At 40.3% G+C, this 16313-nt stretch overlaps 1 non-coding gene across 1 annotated transcript; it reads right to left on the bottom strand.

The window, feature by feature from the left end:
• Positions 1 to 680: 680 nt before the first annotated feature.
• On the bottom strand, positions 681 to 788 carry LOC148544857 (small nucleolar RNA R71). Its single transcript, XR_015900926.1, has one exon. It is a non-coding gene; the product is annotated as a small nucleolar RNA R71 (small nucleolar RNA).
• Between the last annotated feature and the right edge of the window lie 15525 nt (positions 789 to 16313).

The following is a 16313-nucleotide window of genomic DNA, read 5'->3' as shown; positions in this document are numbered from 1 at the left end:
TCTTCCTCACATCACTCACCAAATTCGAACCCCCTCTTCTATCTGTGTTTGAATTTCTTCTTCTTTTCTTCTACTCACATAAGGGAACCTCTATACTGTGGTGAAAAGGATCCCTATTATTATTATTTTTCTGTGCCCTCTTCTTTGTCATATGATCAGGAGCAAGGACAAGAACATTCTTGTGGAAGCAGATCCAGAACCTGAAAGGACTCTGAAAAGGAAACTAAGAGAAGCTAAAATACAACAATCCAGAGATAACCTTTCAGAAATTTTCGAACAGGAAGAGGAGATGGCAGCCGAAAATAATAATAATGCAAGGAGAATGCTTGGTGACTTTACTGCACCTAATTCCAATTTACATGGAAGAAGCATCTCCATTCTTGCCATTGGAGCAAACAACTTTGAGCTGAAACCTCAATTAGTTTCTTTGATGCAGCAGAACTGCAAGTTTCATGGACTTCCATCTAAAGATCCTTTTCAGTTCTTAACTGAATTCTTCCAGATCTGTGATACTGTTAAGACGAGTAGATCCTGAAGTCTACAGGCTCATGCTTTTCCCTTTTGCTGTAAGAGACAGAGCTAGAGTGTGGTTGGATTCTCAACCCAAAGACAGCCTGAACTCTTGGGATAAGCTGGTCACGACTTTCTTAGCCAAGTTCTTTCCTCCTCAAAAGCTGAGCAAGCTTAGAGTGGATGTTCAAACCTTCAGACAGAAAGAAGGTGAATTCCTCTATGAAGCTTGGGAAAGATACAAATAGTTGACCAAAAAGTGTCCTTCTGACATGCTTTCAAAGTGGACCATCCTGGATATATTCTATGATGGTTTATCTGAATTAGCTAAGATGTCATTGGATACTTCTGCAGGTGGATCTATTCACCTAAAGAAAATGCCTGCAGAAGCTCAAGAACTCATTGACATGGTTGCTAATAACCAGTTCATGTAAACTTCTGAGAGGAATCCTGTGAGTAATGGGACGCCTATGAAGAAGGGAGTTCTTGAAGTTGATACTCTGAATGCCATATTGGCTCAGAACAAAATATTGACTCAGCAAGTCAATATGATTTCCCAGAGTCTGAATGGAATGCAAGCTGCATCCAACAATACTCAAGAGGCATCTTCTGAAGAAGAAGCTTATGATCCTGAGAACCCTGCAATAGCAGAGGTGAATTACTTAGGTGAACCTTATGGAAACACCTATAACTCATCATGGAGAAATCATCCAAATTTCTCATGGAAGGATCAAAAGCCTCAACAAGGCTTTAATAATGGTGGAAGAAACAGGTTTAGAAATAGCAAGCCTTTTCCATCATCCACTCAGCAACAGATAGAGAATTCTGAGCAGAATTCATCTAGCTTAGCAAACTTAGTCTCTGATCTATCTAAGGCCACTGTGAGTTTCATGAATGAAACAAAGTCTTCCATTAGAAATTTGGAAGCACAAGTGGGCCAGCTGAGTAAAAGGATCACTGAAATCCCTCCTAGTACTCTCCCAAGCAATACAGAAGAGAATCCAAAAGGAGAGTGCAAGGCCATTAACATAACAAAAATAGCCGAACCCAATGAGGGAGAGGAGGATGTGAATCCCAAGGAGGAAGACCTCCTGGGACGTCCAGTGATCAATAAGGAGCTTCCCTCTGAGGAACCAAAGGACTCTGAGGCTCATCTAGAGACCATAGAGATTCTATTGAACCTCCTTATGCCCTTCATGATCTCCGATGAGTATTCCTCTTCTGAAGAGAATGAGGATGTTACTGAAGAGCAAGCTGCCAAGTTCCTTGGTGCAATCAGGAAGCTGAATGCCAAATTATTTGGCATTGAAAATTGGGAAGATGAACCTTTCTTGTTCACCAATGAACTAAGTGATCTGGATCAACTGACATTGCCTCAGAAGAGACAGGATCCCAGAAAGTTCATAATACCTTGTACCATAGGCACCATGATCTTTAAGGCTCTGTGTGACCTTGGTTCACGGATAAACCTCATGCCCCTCTCTGTAATAGAGAAACTGGGAATCTATGGGGTCCAAGCTGCTAAAATCTCATTAGAGATGGCAGACAATTCAAGAAAACAGGCATATGGACAAGTAGAGGACGTGTTAGTAAAGGTTGAAGGCCTTTACGTCCCTGCTGATTTCATAGTCCTGGATACTGGAAAGGAAGAGGATGAATCCATCATCCTAGGAAGACCTTTCCTAGCCACAGCAAGAGCTGTGATTGATGTTGACAGAGGAAAATTAGTCCTTCAATTGAATAAGGACTCCCTTGTGTTTACAACTCAAGGATCTCTCTCTGCAACCATGGAGAGGAAGCATGAAAAGCTTCTCTCACTGCAGAGTCAACTAGAGCCCCCACAGTCAAACTCTAAGTTTGGTGTTGGGAGGCCACAACCAAACTCTAAGTTTGGTGTTGAACTCCCATATCCAAATTCTAAGTTTGGTGTTGGGGAGTTTCAACAAAGCTCTGAACATCTGTGAGGCTCCATGAGAGCCCACTGTCAAGCTATTGACATTAAAGAAGCACTTGTTGGGAGGCAACCCAATGCTTATTTATCTAATTTTATTTTTTATTTTTCATGTTTTCTTAGGTTCATGATCATGTGGAGTCACAAAATAACCAAAAAAATTAAAAACAGAATCAAAACAGCAGAAGAAAAATCACACCCTGGAGGAAGCATCTGTCTGGCGTTCAACGCCAGAACAGAGCATGGTTCTGGCGCTGAACGCCCAAGATGGGCAGTGTCTGGGCGCTGAACGCCCAGAACAAGCATGGTTCTGGCGTTCAACGCCAGAAATGGCCAACAAATGGGCATTGAACGCCCAAAATGGGCACCAACCTGGCGCTGAACGCCCAGAGTTGTGTGCAAGGGCATTTTACATGCCTAATGGGTGCAGGTATGTAAATCCTTGACACCTCCGGATCTGTGGACACCACAAGATCACCTCAAGATCTGTGGACACCACAGGATCATCTCAGGATCTGTGAATCCCACAGGATCCCCACCCACCTCACCCTCTCTCTCTCCATTCATGATCATCCCTTCTGTTTTCCATTCACCACTCACATCCATACACACATCCCTCCATCTCCTCCACATCTTCTTCTTCTTCTTCTTCTATTCCTTCTTCTTTTGCTCGAGGGCGAGCAACATTCTAAGTTTGGTGTGGTAAAAGCATAGCTTTTTTGTTTTTTTCCATAACCATAGATGGCACCTAAGGCCAGAGAAACCTCTAGAAAGAGGAAAGTGAAGACAAAAGCTTCTATCAAGGGTCTATAGCTCAGTGGTAGAACATTTGACTGCAAATCAAGAGATCCCTGAGATACCTCAGGGGATACATTTTCTTCCACACAATTATTGGAAGCAACTAAGGGTGGAACAGCAAGAGCACTCCATCATCCTTCATGAAATAAGAGAAGATCAAAAAGCAATGAGGGAGGAGCAACAAAGACAAGGAAGAGACATAGAAGAACTCAAGGACATCATTGGTTCCTCAAGAAGGAAACGCCACCATCACTAAGGTGGATTCATTCCTTGTTCTTATTTCTTCTGTTTTTCGTTTTCTATGTTAAGTGCTTATCTACGTTTGTGTCTTCATTACATGATCATTAGTAGTTAGTAACTCTATCTTAAAGTTATGAATGTCCTATGAATCCATCACCTCTCTTAAATGAAAAATGTTTTAATTCAAAAGAACAAGAAGTACATGAGTTTCGAATTTATCCTTGAACTTAGTTTAATTATATTGATGTGGTGACAATGCTTCTTGTTTTCTGAATGAATGCTTGAACAGTGCATATGTCTTTTGAAGTTGTTGTTTAAGAATGTTAAATATGTTGGCTTTTGAAAGAATGATGACTAGGAGACATGTTATTTGATAATCTGAAAAATCATAAAAATGATTCTTTAAGCAAGAAAAAGCAGCAAAGAACAAAGCTTGCAGAAAAAAAAAGAAAAAATATAGGCGAAAAAAAAAAGAAAAAGAAAAAGCAAGCAGAAAAAGCCAAAAGCTCTTAAAACTAAGAGGCAAGAGCAAAAAGCCAATAACCCTTAAAACCAAAAGGCAAGGGCAAATAAAAAGGATCCCAAGGCTTTGAGCATCAGTGGATAGGAGGGCCTACAAGAATAAAATTCTGGCCTAAGCAGCTAAACCAAGCTGTCCCTAACCATGTGCTTGTGGCGTGTAGGTGTCAAGTGAAAACTCGAGACTGAGCGGTTAAAGTCAAGGTCCAAAGCAAAAAAAGAGTGTGCTTAAGAACCCTGGACACCTCTAATTGGGGACTTTAGCAAAGCTGAGTCACAATCTGAAAAGGTTCACCCAGTTATGTGTCTGTGGCATTTATGTATCCGGTGGTATTACTGGAAAACAGAGTGCTTAGGGCCACGGCCAAGACTCATAAAGAAGATATGTTCAAGAATCATCATACTGAACTAGGAGAATCAATAACACTATCTGAACTCTGAGTTCCTATAGATGCCAATCATTCTGAACTTCAATGGATAAAATGAGATGCCAAAACTATTCAAGAGGCAAAAAGCTATAAGTCCCGCTCATATGATTGAAGCTATGTTTCATTGATAGTTTGGAATTTATAGTATATTCTCTTCTTTTTATCCTATTTGATTTTCAGTTGCTTGGGGACAAGCAACAATTTAAGTTTGGTGTTGTGATGAGCGGATAATTTATACGCTTTTTGGCATTGTTTTTAGTATGTTTTTAGTAGGATCTAGTTACTTTTAGGGACGTTTTCATTAGTTTTTATGTTAAATTCACATTTCTGGACTTTACTATGAGTTTGTGTGTTTTTCTGTGATTTCAGGTATTTTCTGGCTGAAATTGAGGGACTTGAGCAAAAATCAGATTCAGAGGTTGAAGAAGGACTGCTGATGCTGTTGGATTCTGACCTCCCTGCACTCAAAGTGGATTTTCTGGAGCTACAGAACTTGAAATGGCGCGCTTCCAATTGCGTTGGAAAGTAGACATCCAGGGCTTTCCAGAAATATATAATAGTCCATACTTTGGCCAAGAATAGATGACGTAAACTGGCGTTCAACGCCAGCTCTCTGCCCAATTCTGGCGTCCAGTGCCAGAAAAGGATCCAAAACCAAAGTTGAACGCCCAAACTGGCACAAATACTGGCGTTCAACTCCAAGAAAGACCTCTACACGTGCAACACTCAAGCTCAGCCCAAGCACACACCAAGTGGGCCCCAGAAGTGGATTTATGCATCAATTACTTACTTCTGTAAACCCTAGTAGATAGTTTATTATAAATAGGACATTTTACTATTGTATTTGACATCTTTGAATCCGGGAATGTATCTTTGAACATCTTTGGATGCCTGGTTCTTAGATCAGAGGGGCTGGCCATCTCGGCCATGCCTGGACCTTTCACTTATGTATTTTTAACGGTAGAGTTTCTACACTCCATAGATTAAGGTGTGGAGCTCTGCTGTTCCTCAAAGATTAATGCAAAGTACTACTGTTTTCTATTCAATTCATCTTATTTCACTTCTAAGATATTCATTCACACTTCAACCTGAATGTGATGAACGTGACAATCATCATCATTCCCTATGAACGCGTGCCTGACAACCACTTCCGTTCTACATTAGAATTGAATGAGTATCTCTTAGATCTCTTAATTGGAATCTTCGTGGTGTAAGCTAGAATGATGGCGGCATTCAAGAGAATCCGGAAGGTCTAAACCTTGTCTGTGGTATTCCGAGTAGGATTCAATGATTGAATGACTGTGACGAGCTTCAAACTCACGAGTGCTGGGCGTTAGTGACAGACGCAAAAGGAGGGTGAATCCTATTCCAGCATGATCGAGAACCGACAGATGAATAGCCGTGCCGTGACAGGGTGCGTTGACCATTTTCACTGAGAAGAGGGGATGTAGCCACTGGCAACGGTGATGCCCTTGCATAAAGCCAGCCATGGAAAGGAGTAAGACTGATTGGATGAAGATAGCAGGAAAGCAGAGGTTCAGAGGAACGAAAGCATCTCTATTCGCTTATCTGAAATTCTCACCAATGATTTACATAAGTATTTCTATCCCTATTTTATTAATTATTTTCAAAAACCCCATAATTATTTTATATCCGTCTGACTGAGATTTACAAGGTGACTATAGCTTGCTTCATACCAACAATCTCCGTGGGATTCGACCCTTACTCACGTAAGGTATTACTTGGACGACCTAGTGCACTTGCTGGTTAGTTGTGCGAAGTTGTGAACCATGGTATTGGCATCATGTTTTTGGCGCCATTACCAGGGAAAGAAAGAGCGATGAATTTTACATAATCAAAGTGTAATCACAATTTCTGCGCACCACTAGACTAACATTAGCCAAAGAGGTCGGCGTGAAAGTGCTAAAAAGTTATCCGAGCAAGCTACTTTTGGCCCTCCATCATAAAGGCTCCCTTCAACTGGTAAAAAGTTGCGACAAATACCAAATCCACTCCGATATCCACCAAGCCACCCCTCATCAGCTCAGCACCATAACTGCAGATCGGCCTTTCAGAACCTAGGGAATCGACCTCATCGGCCCTTTTCCCATGGCTCTCGGGTAGCTCTGATACCTCATTGTTGCCATCGACTACTGCACAAAGTGGATTCAAGCCAAACCCTTGGTGATAAACCCCAATTTTATGGTTTATCTTGTGTTAAATTTAGGGGATTTTATCAACTTATCTCATATTTATTCAATGAAATAGCATGGTTTTGCGAATTTCTCCTAATTTGTGCTTAAGAGTGAAAACATGCTTTTTAGGCGTTTAAATTGCTAATTTAAATTCACTTTAATTCCATTAGATGCCTTGATATGTTTGTTGAGTGATTTCAGGCTTATAAGGCAAGGATTGAATGGAAGAAGTGAAGAGAAAAGCATGCAAAGCGGAGAATTCATGAAAAAATGAGGATTTGCAAAATTCATGGCGACGCATGTACGTGACCCACGTGTACGCGTGGGGAGGAAATTTTCCAGGCGATACGTACGCGTCACCCACGTGTATGCGAGGCAAGTGTCACGTGACCTCATTAAAGTGATTACGCGGGGGGCAATTAGGTAGCTTAGCAACATGTTTTATGGTAGTTTTTTAGAGAGAGAAGCTCCTTCTTCTCTCTAAAATTAGGGTAGATTTAGGTTTTAATTATTGTTTTCAATTAATTTTTCTTACGTTTTCTTCTTCTTACTTCTTTGTTCTCTTAATTTCTTTTGTTAATTTCTTATTTATGTCATTTTTAGTTTATGAACCCACTTGTTAATTTCAATTTCCTTTAATGCAATTCATGTTTTATGTTCTTTTGATGTTTAATTGAGTTATTATTGTCATTTTCTTCCTTTTGGTAGTCATAGATTTTACATTCCTTGTAATTTTACCATGCTTTCCTTTTGTGCCTTCCAAGTGTCTGACAAAATGATTGGTTGGATGTTAGAGTAGATTTTGAGCATTCTTAGCTTGAAAAGGGAAATTAGGCAATCTTGAGTCATTAATATCCAACTTGGGTTGGTGATCTAGAGTTTTTAGTTAATATTGTTTCCATTGACGCTAATTCCTTGCTAGTTCAATTAGTAAGTTGACTAGGACTTATGGATTGAGATTTACTAGTCTTATTTGATTTTCTCCCAATGTTGGGGATAACGAAATAGGCTTAACTCTTGATAATTATTATGCTATGATTAATGACTAGGATAGAAAATCTTGATTCTCAATCCTGCCATGAATGCCTTTTTAGTAATTTTTATTTTTCGTTGCTTGATTTACTTTTATTATCATTTAAATTCCTTATTATTTAGTTTCTTGCTTCTTTATCTGTAAACCCCCTTGAATCTCCTAACCAATAATTGAGCACTCAATTGTAATTCCTGGGGAGAATGACCCAGGAGTAATACTCTCGGTTATTTTTATTGGGTTTGCATTCGTGACAAACAAATTAAACTTTGATTGAGGGGTATTTGTCGGTTTGGAACTGTACTCGCAACGAAGTGATTTCTTTTATCGAGAAGAAATTCTAAGCCGACGATTTCTCTCTATCAAGTTTTTGGTGCCGTTGCTGGGGAATTGTAATGGTGTTATATTATTGGCTATTGTGAATATGTGAAAATTGTAAATAGCTTGCTTCTTGGTTATTTCTTGGTTTTGCTAGTAGTTAGGAGTTTGTTTTTCTTTTCTTTTTGATATTCTTTGTTTTGATTTCCTCTTTTCCATATGAATTCTAATCCTTGTGGTTTTGGATATGGTCATGACAATGTTATAGGTGGTGGACACTTTAATGATGGCTCACGTTATGGGAGGGAAGAATTCTTGAGAAGGGAGGCACATCCATATGAGCAATCATCATGGCAATCTCCTCAACCAAGCTACTATGATTGTAACCCCTCCTCTAATACATATCATTCCAATGGATATGGTGGTCCTTATCATGATTATGCTACACAACCACCGTCATTTCATGCACCATACTCTCAACATAGTCCTCAAGCACCATCATTCCAACCACCACACTCTCAATCCACATCCTATTTCCACCAATTACCTCCACACAATCGAAATCCATATTCCCTCTATGAACACCCTTGCGACTATTATGAACAGGCACCCGTTGAACTACCGCCACTCTAACATCATTACCACCACAACACTTTTGAACCACCTCCCATATATGAGAACTTTCAACCATATAATGAATTCTCCTTCCCACCACAAACCTCCATGGAAGAATATATGTCCATTGATCCAAGAGCAACATGATCCTAATTATGTTAGGCAAGTGGAACAAGAGTCAAAGGATCATTTCCAAGAAGCAATGGATTGGGTTTAAGAAATCATCCGTCAAAAGGAGCAAGAGGAAGCCCAAAAGAGGCACGAAGATATCGAGGCTAATCTTGCCAAAATTAAAGCCAACTTGGACTCATGGGATTCATACCATAGACAAAGCATCTCCACGGATAAATGTGAAAAATTAACCGAAGAGTGGAGCATGAAGGAGATTTTAGAATTTCAACATGAGGATAAGGAGATGGGGTATGTCTTGCGACACGTGGAGGAGGAAGAGATCCTTGAAGAGGAAGAAATAGTTGAAGATTTAGGGGAGGTTGAACAATGGGTAAGTGCCGTCATTGAAGACAACTCTACACCAAGTGACATTGGTGGTCTTGTTGAAACTTCTTGCATTGGATGTAAACCGATGTTGAGGAGGAATGTTGAAGAACTGAAGATTGATGGTTTAGAAGTTATAGTAAACTCTCATTGTAAGTATAGTTACTAAACCAAACAATCAACCTTTCTTACAAAAGTTTTTGGTTGTCACAAGTAACAAACCCCTTAAAATTGATAACCGAGTATTTAAACATCGGGTCGTCTTCTCAAGGAACTGCAGGGAAGTATGTTCTTATTATTGGTTATGGATATTATAAATTGGGGTTTCAAGAATGAGGAACAAGTAACTTAAAGACGGGTAAATTAAATGGCAATTAAAATAAATAAATAACTGCAAAGCAAACTTTTGGCAAGGTATGAGAAATTAGAAGTCCAGACTTAGTTATTCTTATCAATAACAATGAAAGTTGAATCTTAATTCCACTTAGTCAACCTTTACTAAAGTAAAGAAAAGTCAAGGGACTAATTAGTTTGATCTTTGAATCCTAATTATTTCCTAAGAAAAGGTTGGGATTATTGAAGCTCAGTTCAATTAGCAAAGATAACAGTTATCAATTATGTTGAGATAAGATAACTCCTGAGTTACTGCTTTCTTAACCAAGACCAAAAGAGGAAAAAGTAAAATTGCTGGAATAAAAATGCCTTCGGATGTAAAGCAACAATAACATGAATTAAAGAAAGCAATCATGAATTGAAATACCTCAAATAACATTAATAAGGGAAATTATTATCTAACATGAAGGGTTCATAAACTAAATTGGAAAAATAAATAAAAATAAAGAACTTGGGATTGAGAGTTACTCCTAAAACTAAGAGAAGTCCTAAATCCTACGAGAGAGAGAGGAGAGAACCTCTCTCAAAACTAGATCTAAAACATGGGAAATAACTAAATTGGCGAGCTCCTTCTGAATGGATGCGTTCCACACTTTATAACCTCTGGTCTATGCCTTCTGGACTTGGATTGGGCCAAAAAGGGCTTCAGAAATCGCTGGAAGCGTTTTCTACAATTTCTGGTGCGTGGCCTCTGTCACGCGTCCGCGTGGGTCACGCGGTCACGTCATTCGGAGCTTTTCTTGCCACGCGGTCGCGTCAGTCATGCGACCGCGTCATGTGCGTTCTACTTAAGGCGCGCGGTCGCGTCAGTCATGCGGCCGCGTCGCTGCTTCTTTGCGCTTGGCATGCGTCCGCGTCGCCCATGCGATCGCGTGGATGCCAGTTTCTTCAGAAGCTCCGTTTTGTGCTTTCCTTCCATTTTTATATGTTTCCTTTCCATCCTTTAAGTCATTCCTACCTTAGAAGATCTAAAAACTACTCAACACACTAATCACGGCATCGAATGGAATTAAAGGTGATTAAAATAATTAATTTAAAAGCATAGGAAACATGTTTTTCACATACATCACATAATAAGGAAGGGAAAGTAAAACCATGCAATTAACATGAATAAGTGGGTGAAGGATTGAATAAATCACTCAAACTAAGCACAAAATATATCATAAAATATGGGTTTATCAACCTCCCCACACCTAAACAATAGCATGTCCTCATGCTAAATCCAAGGTAATAAGTAAGGTTAAAGTGATGGAATGTCATGCAATGCAATTTAATCTAAATGCAACTACCTAAATGCATCATGCAATTCTAATTTATTCACTCATATATAAAGCTTACAGGTAGTTAAATTAATTCACATTCTCAAGGAGTCATATATGTATATATAGCCAAGCCTTAGATAATCAATAAGCACTTTTACAATTGAGATGGGAGAAAAAGCGTTTTATGAACTTGCAAGACAATTAGATAATTCAAACAGAGATAAATGTTAATGAGCTATTGAACCCTCACTGGATTTGTGTTTACTCTCTAGTCACTCAGTGTTTATTGGGTTAATCACTCTATTCCTCTTTTTATTCTTCCTTTCTATAACTTTGTTCTTCATCTAACCAATCAACAATTATAGAATACAGTCATACCAAAAATCATGAGGTCTTTAATTAAGGTTGTAATGGGGCCAAGGTAAAGGTAAGGATATATGTATAAGGCTAAGTGAGCTAATAAGTGAATCCTTAATTAGACTAAGATCTCACCTAACATACATACTTAGTAAAGCAAAACTTCTTTACCTATTTTCCCATATTTTTCCATTTGATGTTACATGCTCATGTTTCAATTTTTATTTTTATCCCATGTGCATTGCCTTTTATTTTGCATTTGGAGAATTCTTTTGTATCCTCTTTATTAAATGCTGAAAAATAACTTTTTTTTTTTGCACATGGTAATTTAATTACTTTGATTTCTCATGAGCATGCTTCCCAAAATTTCTTAATTTGAGTTATTTTATTCCTTTCAACTTTTCTACCTTTTGTTTTTATCATCCATGTTCCCAATAGGTTTCCCACATTTTAAACTATTCATAATTTTCTATCTTAAGCTAACCAAGGATTTTATTTTGTTTTTCTGCTTAAGGCTAGTAGTGTGGCTAATAGAATAAAAGGGGATTTAAAGGCTCAAGAGGGCTAACAAGGGTGATGTAAAAGGTAGGCTATTTTGGGATAAGTGAGCTAAAATCAAATAATGGCCTCAATCACTCTCTTGGTATATATCTACATTCTATAATCGGACATATAGATTAAAACAAAGTAAAGAATACCAGAATATAAAAGAAGGGCGGAACACACAGGAATAAAAAATTATGTTTGAATGTAACCATACAATTAAGCTCAAAACTCACAGGCTATGTGTTCTCTAGCTCAAAAATCATTTATCACTTATGTATGTCATGCAGGTTTAGTTAAAAATTCTCATTTTTCTCAATGTAAAATTTATATTGAATGGCTTTAAAGTTCTAGTGTTTCTCCTTGATGAAATGTTGTTAACTAACATGTAATGCTATATATACAAGGTGTGGGTTGTTTTGATTCTGTTAAAGTCTCTAGTTTACTTCCCTTTTCATATTTTCCAATTTAAACTAAGCTATCTTATGCTAAAAAGGGTAAACTATACTAATTAATCTACAATTTCTATAACTAATAAGTTATAATTGCAACTAAACTAAGTGGCTAAAATATGAACTAAAAATGCAAAATGCAAAAATAGAGTAAAAATACATGAAAGTAGCAATGTATAAGTACTCAGAAAATAAAAATAAAAATAAAGAGAAAAAATACAGAAAAATATCCAAAATAAAAGAAAAAGAGTCTGTAGTCGTTCACCAAAATAATACGCCAGAGATGGCGACCTCCCCACACTTAAAATGTAGCATCGTCCCCGATGCTCACTCAAGTCGGGTGTGAAGGGGTGTCATCACTGGAAGGGATGGTAGCTGGGGTCTCTGTGGTGGTTGGCTGAATGTTCGGCTGCTAGAGAGGAGGGGCCGTCTGAATGGGGATCTTAGGATCTGCAGCCTGGATCTGTTGGGGTGCTGCCTGCTGGGTGTCTGCCTGCTCTGCCTCTCCCTGGGGATGGGTCTCTGCCTCGGGAGCATCCGCCTCCTCCTCAGATGCCTCGGATGGTGTGTCAGGCTCGGAGGGGATGTAACCGGATCGTATCATCAGCTTCAAGTGCTCATAGCGTCGCTTGTTGCGATGCTCCATCTAGTCAAGTCGTCGAAACAAGCGGTGCACCAGATGATAGACAGGCTCTGTGGCAGGTGGAGGTGCAGTGGTGGTGGCAGGGGTAGGTGGTGCAGCAGTGGAGGAAGAGGGAGCGGAAGATGGTGTAACTGTATCATCAGCAGTGGCAGTCAAGAATGGAAGTCTGTAGCCCAAGGCCAGGAAGTTCCTGCTGTGCGGGATAAGCTTCTTGCACTCTGCAGTAGGTGGCAGAGGCATCCTCCCATGGCACATCAGCTCGACGGCCCAGCTGTGTAACCAGATAGGGAAAGGGAAGAGTGCCTTGGACGTGGACCCTGGCCATATAGTGCCGGATAAAGCGTGGCAGGTACAGGTCCTTGCCCTCCATCACACACCAAAGGAGGGTGATCATAGCGGCTGGTATCTCAGTCTCGTGAGTACTTGGCATAATGTAGTTGCTGAATATCTAATGCCATAGCCGAGCCTCATCATTCAGGTAAATCCGCTTGATCCCTTTCGGCATGGTGGTGTTCTGACCCATGATCCAAGGAACTGACGGGTCAAGGGCGATCCTCGCCTTGACTGCATCCCAGTCAAAACGCATAAAGCGCATATCCTCCTCAGCTTTCTGATAGCCATCTGTCTGATCAGTCTTAGGCAGAAGTTTCAAAACCTCTTCTATTGCCTCCTCAGTAACCAGAATCTGCTTCCCTTTGAGGTTCACTGCATCTAGGGAAGTTTTGAAGTAGTTGCAGTAGAATTCCTTAACCCAAGATGCATTAACCTCAGTCAGAGGTCTCTCCAGAAAGAACCAGCCTCTTTGTTTGATCTGATCAGAGGTGTATTGCTGGAGTTCTTCTGGGATCTTCAAAGTCCACTCCAGGTATAGGTTCCTAGAGTTTGCAAACACCGGATACTTCATCTCACAGTATCGGTTTGCAAACTTTACTGAGTCATTGGCGGGAAGTAGCTGGTCGGCCTTCTCCAGCGGGGTAAAGGCTTTCTCCCGCAAGGAGGCATCATGCATGAGGTCGATGATAGACATGGAGGCTTCTCCTCTTTTCCTTTTGCCAGTAGTGGCCTTGCCTTTTCCCTTTCTCTGGGAATCTGACATCCTGAAAAATAGAAAACCAGGATATAATAAAAATAGGAAAGCAAATAGGCAAAGAATCAAAGAAAACACAAAGTGGCAAAGGAGCAATAGGATAATGAATATGAGTTAAGTAAAATGTGCATTTAGGATTGTATAGGAGTGAAAAGTCTGAAAAGAAAAATCACAATCCAAAATGTAAATGAATGCAAGTTAAATAGAAAAATTAACATCACGCCTTGGTTAGAATGTTAAAAGAAAGTGAAAGAAAAGCAAAAAAAGAAGTTTTGAAAAGGTTAGCTGGTTAGAGTTAAAATTAGTGAGTTAGTGAAAAATGGGTTAAAGTAAGAGGCATAATGAAAATAGTCCAAGTAACAAGTAATCACAGGTAGAAGCTATAGGTAACTCATACTCAAACAAGTAAAACAGTTTGATGATAATTCAAATAGAGATAAAGAAAGCAAAAATAGGAATCAAACATCAAAATTGCAGTTTAGGAACCAGGAAATCAAGGAGGATAAGAATGCATGCCCTGGCATTCATGAATGGTTTGGTTAAAGCAGAGGAAAACAGAGTTCAAGATTCCAAAATCAAAACATGAATGAAAGTCAAAAAGATTTATAAAAATTTGGGCAGCATTCTGGCTAAAATTGGATTTTTTCTGAAAATAAACAGCAATCAAACAGTTCATATGAATTAAAAAATCAAGCTGCAGTTACATATAATGAATATAAACATGAAAATTCAGTGTAGAGAGCAGCAATATACAAGAAATACAGCATATGAACAAGATCACAACAACAGCAGATTTGATAAAAGAGAAACATGAACAGTGCAAGTAAACAGACCTAAATCCACTAACCACATCCTAGGCTACCTAACAACCTAAAATCCACTACAACATGCATATCTAACTAGCCTAAACATGAACATAAACAGAAAAATAAGAATAAACTACGAACGGATAAAAGGGATTGCGTGTTGCGGAACCTGGAAGGCCGAATAATGAAAATAGGCAGAAAGGTGGCTGGGGGTGGTGATGATGGTGGCATCCGGTGCTAGGCACGGTGGCTGGCTGTGGTGGGCACAGCGACGCGGCTGTTCGGGGCAGGGAGGAAGAGAGGGTGATGGGGGTAGGGGAAGGGAGGGGGGAAAGAGGTGGTGTTGCTGGTGGGGTGCGGTGGTTGCGGTTGGGACGGTTCGCGGCGGTGGGTGGTGGCACGGAGGGGGCTGTGGCGGAGGAGGAGGGAGAAAGAAGAAAGAGGAAGAAAGAAGGGGGAAAGAGGGAGGGGGTGAGTGGCGGCGGCGTCTGGGTGGTGGCTCGGTGGTGGCTGGGTGGTGGTTGTGATTTGGAGGAGGAGAGAAGGAAGGGGGTGGAGTTTAGAGGGGGCGCGAGAATAGGGTTTCACGTGACCTGGGGGGTTATAATTTGAATCCACGTGGCCGCGAGGGGCACGCGGTCGCGTGGCTGGAGCGAAAAAGGTGGTTGACGCGATCGCGCGGATGACGCGATCGCGCGGAGGGCAAAAAGAGTAAATGACGCGATTGCATGGGGCATGCGATCGCGTCGCTGGAATTTGTGCTAAACGCACGAATCCAGCGTCGTTTCAGTGCAACTCTCTGTCTCCTTGGGGGTGTTCGCGCAATCCATGCGACGCGGTTGCGTGGGATTGGTATTGTGCGGGTGACGCGATTGCGTGGGTGACGCGATCGCGTGGGCCATTAGTGCGGATGACGTGTACGCGTATGAGTGGGTCACGCGTACGCGTCACCTGGCAAAATTCATCCTCACACGTATGCGTGGGTCACGCGTACGCATCGCCAAGATCGCACTTGTGCGTGCGCATGCACGGATGCTGAATCTTCCAAACTTCATTTCTTCATGGTTTCTTCTCTTTTGCATGCTCTTTTTCTCATTTCTTCAACCCATACTTGTCTTGTAAACCTGAAATCAGTTAACAAATACATCAAGACACCGAATGGGATTAAAGTGAATAAAGTTTAGCAATTAAAAGGCCTAAAAAGCATGTTTTCACTTTCAAGCACAATTTAGGAAGAAATCATGAAACTATGCTATTTCATTGAATAAATGCAAGGAAAGTTGATGAAATCCACCCAATTAGAGCAAATAAACACCATGAAATATGGATTCATCACTAAGTCACCATCCAAATTATAAATTGAGTGGGTAATCATCTCATCCTTTAATTTTCTTGGCCTATATCAATATGCTTAGTTCGAAACAGATGGTCAACTACGAGCTATTTGTGGGTTAGAACGTAGAACAAAGTTGGATATTGATTGGCAATTAGAATGAAGGTGCATGGTGGAAAGAAGCTCAAGTTTTGGGTTCAAAAGTGGAGTGAAGCTCGATTCAATGGAATTAGGATGAGGATTAGGAGTTCTAAGGAGAATTCAATAAGTTTGTCACCCAATTGGAAGCATGAAGGTCAAGAAGAAAGGGTGTTGTCAAACAAAGTATGGGACCCCGG

This window comes from Arachis ipaensis, chromosome B9 (genome assembly GCF_059453495.1).
Source record: "Arachis ipaensis isolate K30076 ecotype BB chromosome B9, ASM5945349v1, whole genome shotgun sequence".
Classification (NCBI taxonomy): Eukaryota; Viridiplantae; Streptophyta; class Magnoliopsida; order Fabales; family Fabaceae; genus Arachis; species Arachis ipaensis.
Note: the sequence above shows the minus strand (reverse complement) of the source record. Positions and strands in the feature narration are given on the sequence as shown.